We start from the raw sequence: 5,409 nt of genomic DNA on the forward strand, positions 1-5,409 counted from the left end.
GTATAGGAGTCTTTCTAAGAACAAGTAGTAGTGTTATTCCTTTACCCTTTTTGGTCATAGCAATGTAGTGGGAGCTGCAAGCTTCACGTGTTTTAACTTTGTCAAAGCACTTTGAAAAAGTGGTCTGTGGTATCTGGAAAGCTGATGTTGCGTGTGAAGATTGCAGACAAGCTTTATCCATGGAAATCTGGCTCTCGAAGTTCGGAGAGCGATACCTCTTCAGTTTTCGAACAAGCAATCATGTTGGGGATTTGGCTCTTGAGATTCAGAGAATGGTGCCTCTTCAATTTTTGAGAAAGCAATCTTGTTGGGAGTCTGACTCTTGATATTCGGAGAGCAGTGTCTCTTCAATTTTTGAAAAAGTAATCCTATTGGCAGTCTGGCTTTCGAGATTCGGAAGGTGGTGCCTCTTCGATTTTTGAGCACGTAATCCTGTTGGGAGTCTGGCTCTCGAGATTCGGAGAGCGGTGCCTCTTCAATTTTTTAGAAATCAATCAGGTTGGGAGTCTGACTCTTGAGATTTAGAGAGCAGTGTTTCTTCGATTTTTGAGAAAGTAATCCTGTTAGGAGTCTGACTCTTGAGATTCAGAGGGCGGTGCCTATTCGATTTTTGAGCACGTAATCTTGTTGGGAGTCTGGCTCTCGACATTCGGAGGGCTGTGCCTCTTCAATTTTTGAGCAAGCAATCTTATTGGGAGTGTTTTCTCGAATCTGAGTAAAGGTTCGGCATTTTTGCCAGTCTGTCTTGCTACGGAGCACAGAGGTTGACACACATTGGGACTTTCTAGTTATCAAGCAGTGGTGTTGTTCCTTTACCCTTGTCGGTAATAGTAGGGTAGCTGGACCTTCAAAATTTATGTGTCTAAATTTTGTCAGAGATCCTTGGTAAAGTTATCTACGGTACCCGAGGAGCTGATGTTGCGTGTGGAAAATGGTGCCTCTTCAGAATCCGGAGAGTGGTGCCTCTTAAATTTTTGAACCAACAGCCCTGTTGCCCTTTCTTTTATAAGGGCATCAATTGTGTACTAGAAGTACATTCAGAGAGTTATTACTTGTAAGAATTTTCCTCTTACTTCAGAGATTTATTGCACCTCATTTCTCTTTCATCATTTCTGAGAATGTCTGGCCCATCCGACCGTCATTTTGACTTGAACTTTGGTGAAGAGGCAGCCATGCCTTCTCAAGACAACATATGGCGCCTATCCTTCTTATCCCCTACTGGTCCTCTTACCGTTGGGGACTCTATGATGAAGAATGATATGACCGATGCGGTGTTGACCAGGAACCTTCTCACCCCAAAGATAACAAACTACTTTCCAAATGGTCTGATGAGTTGGCTGTTAAGGATTCTCTGGCTCTCAGTGTTCAGTGTGCAGGTTCTGTGTCTAATATGGCCCAACGCCTATTTGCTCGAACCCGCCAAGTTGAATCATTGGCGGCTAAAGTGATAAGTCTCAAACAGAAGATCAGAGGGCTCAAACATGAGACTAAATAGTTGCCCAGGCTCGCATATGACTATGCTACAAACATGAAGAGGAAGCTCGACCAGCTGCAGGAATCTGATGGTCAGATTTTACTTGATCATCAGAGGTTTGTGGGTTTGTTCCAAAGGCATTTATTACCTTCATCTTCTGGGGCTGTACCGCGTAATGAAGCTCGAAATGATCAAACTTCGGTGCCTCCTCCTTCTGGGGTTCTGCCTAGTACGGAGGCTCCTAATAATCACCCTCTGGTGCCTCTTCTTTCTGGGGCTCTACCGACTGTTGAGACTTCTCCTGAGCAACCTTTGTGAAGGCTCCCTCATGTTTGTTTATTTTGATTCATGTATATGTACATATTTGTAACTTATCGGAGATATCAATAAACAAGCTTTGCTTCATTTCAACGTATTGTGTTAAATACACCAAGGCCTTCTTCACTAAGTTCTTTGAATTTTTCCTTTTGTTGAAGCTTGTATGTTGAAGCTTTGTGAGTGAAGCATGTAGGTTGAGGTAGTGCTCTCTTCATTTCCCGAGTGAGGAAAACTTTTCGTTTGGAGACTTGAAAAATCCAAGTCACTGAGTGGTCGTGAGACTTCCGAGTATCAAGGTGTAGTATCATATGGTAGGAGTCCCCCAAGTCTCTGGTCAAAGGAGTTGACGAATTAGGCATTTCCTTTCTAAGTGGTAGCCCAAAACTCCTTCTTCATATATATTTGTTATGAAAGTTGTTAGGCCCAAAGAAGATGAGGCCTAGGCTTTTTATTTTTTCAAATTTTTGAATTTTCGAAAATATATATATATATATATATATATTAAGCTTTATAGGTGAAGCTTTGTAGGTGAAGCTTTGAGGTTGAAGCTTTGTTAGCTACCATGAATTGATTAAGCTTTTTTTTTTTTTTCGAATTTTTTTTTGTTTTTTCGAATTTTCGAAATTTTTTTATTTTCCGAATTTTTGAATTTTCGAAATTCCGAAAATATATATATATATATATATATATATATATATATATATATATTTTAAGCTTTGGTGTTGAAGCTTTGTAGGTGAAGCTTTAAGGTTGAAGCTTTGTTGGGCACCATGAATTGATTTTGCTTCACACTATCTTGATCAAGATAGTGTGAAGCTTTTGTAGGTGAAGCTTTTGTGTTGAAGCTTTGTAGGTGAAGCTTTTGTAGGTGAAGTTTTTGTGGGTGAAGCTTTTGTGGTGGGGGAAGCTTTTGTGGGTGAAGCTTTTGTGGGTGAAGCTTTTGTTGGTGAAGCTTTTATGGGTGAAGCTTTTGTAGGTGAAGCTTTTGTAGTATGTGAAGCTTTTGTGGGTGAAGCTATTGTGGGTGAAGCTTTTGTAGGTCAAGCTTTTGTGGTGGGTGAAGCTTTTATGGGTGAAGCTTTTGTAGGTGAAGCTATTGTGGGTGAAGCTTTTGTAGGTGAAGCTTTGGAGTTGAAGCTTTTGTGGTGGGTGAAGCTTTTGTTGGTGAAACTTTTATGGGTGAAGCTTTTGTAGGTGAAGCTATTGTTGGTGAAGCTTTTGTAGGTCAAGCTTTTGTGGTGGGTGAAGCTTTTATGGGTCAAGCTTTTGTAGGTGAAGCTTTGGAGTTGAAGCTTTTGTTGGATACCATGAACTGATTTTGCTTCACACTATCTTGATCAAGAGTGTGTGAAGCTTTTGAGAATTGTTGTTGAACTCCTTTAATGAAGCTTTTGTTGGCACCATAAATTGGTTTTGCTTCACACTGTCTTGATCAAGAGTGTGTGAAGCTTTCGAGAATTGTGGTTGCCCTTCATTGATGAAGCTCTTGTTGGCACTATAAATTGGTTTTCCTTCACACTGTCTTGATCAAGAGTGTGTGAAGCTTTTGAGAATTATGGTTGAACTCCTTTAATGAAGCTCTTGTTGGCACCATAAATTGGTTTTGCTTCACACTGTCTTGATCAAGAGTGTGAAGCTTTCTACGAGTTGTAGTGTTTGCATTGTTACAAAAGGGAAATGTCTGAAGCAGATGCAAGAGGGCTGAATAGCTTGATCTTTGTATGCCATGCACTGAAGTTGTTGTTGGCTTGCAATAAGACTTTGTTGGTGCCTATAACTCTTATTGGGCATAAATGCTCCCCTAGTTGAGTTGTCAAGCTTGAGGGTTTTTTATTATTTATGAATGCTAGGAGTTCACATGTACAAGTTGTACCACTCATCTTCTGGTAGGTGGAATGAATGGTGAGTTGTTTTCATCACTTGGTTAGTGGTACGAAGGTGAGTTCCTTCATCACCTTTCATCACATTTCATCACCTAGTTGGTGGCACGAGGATGAGTTCCTTCTTCACCTGGTTGGTGGCATGAATGGCAAGTTGCCAAATGATATTAGAGTATGGGTTGTACATTTCATCACCTGGTTGGTGGCATGAAGGAGAGTACGGGTTGTACATTTCATCACCTGGTTAGTGGCATGAAGATGAGTTCCTTCTTCACCTGGTTGGTGGCATGAGTGGCAAGTTGCCAAATGATATTAGAGTACTGGTTGTACATTTCATCACTTGGTTGGTGGCATGAAGGAGAATACGGGTTGTACATTTAATCACCTTGTTTGTGGCATGAAGATGAGTTCCTTCTTCACCTGGTTGGTGGCATGAATGGCAAGTTGCCAAATGATATTAGAGTACAGGTTGTACATTTCATCACCTGGTTGGTGGCATGAAGGAAAGTACGGGTTTTACATTTCATCACCTGGTTGGTAGCACGAAGATGAGTTCCTTCTTCACCTGGTTTGTGGCATGAGTGGCAAGATGTCAAATGATATTAAAGTACGGGTTGTGCAGTTCATCACCTGGTTGGTGGGATGAAGGAGAGTACGAGTTGTACATTTCATCACCTGGTTGGTGGCTTGAAGATGAGTTCCTTCTTCACCTGGTTGGTGGCATGAGTGGCAAGTTTCCAAATGATATTAAAGTACGGGTTATCCATTTCATCACCTAGTTGGTGCCATGAAAGAGGTACGGGTTGTACATTTCATCACATGGTTGGTGGCATAAAGATAAGTTCCTTCTTCATATTTCATCACCTGGTTGGTGAGAATAAGGGCAAGATGTCGAGGCACATTGTAACAAGTGTCGAAGACACAAAGTATGTTGAACCCTTTCGAAGCACAGTTGGCTTATGTATGGATGTGTTGGAATGTATGATGCTTATGTATGAATGTGTTGGAATGTATGATGTTTATGTATGAATGTGTTGGATTGTATAATGTTTATGTTGATTGATATGAGTGATGTTTATGAATGTTTTGCTATGCATGAAGGGATCCATGCTTTTGATATGTGAACCATGTTGATTGTAACACTTAGTATCACATACTTTGTGCTAAAGTACGCATGTTGATGAAGGAAAAATTGTGTCCTAGCTAAGAACAAGTAAGAACATTTGAATACATATGCAAACTATTAACACGTTAAAGTAGGCATGCATTCAAAAACAATTCATAAAACCCATGACTTTCAAAACCTAGTATATGGTGAACCAATAAACTCTTTAACAACATTAAAGAGAAGGAAAGATTTAGAGTTTCTTTACCCTTGAAGCTCATCCTTGATTACACAAGGGATTCACCCAAGTGGAGGGCCTTCAAGTCACCTCCTTGCTCCTTGGATCTTCCTTGTGATTTTCCTCCTTTTAGTGCTCATTTTCTTATTTGAGGATTTGAGGATTTGTTCTCCAAAACACCAAATGTTTGATGTCTCTAAGTCTCTTCACCAAGGATGTGATTGTGAAGATGAAATGGATGACTTAGAGAAGAATAGATTGCTAGCTAAAACTCCTCTAAGTGGCCGGCCTCTTTAGAGAAAATGAGAGAAAGTGTTTCACCTCATTTCACCAAGAAAAACCCTAAATGAAAATAAAGCTATAAAGTTGAATTTATACTTCATCACATGTGAGT

Source organism: Malus sylvestris, chromosome 13, assembly GCF_916048215.2.
Source record: "Malus sylvestris chromosome 13, drMalSylv7.2, whole genome shotgun sequence".
NCBI classification, from domain to species: Eukaryota; Viridiplantae; Streptophyta; class Magnoliopsida; order Rosales; family Rosaceae; genus Malus; species Malus sylvestris.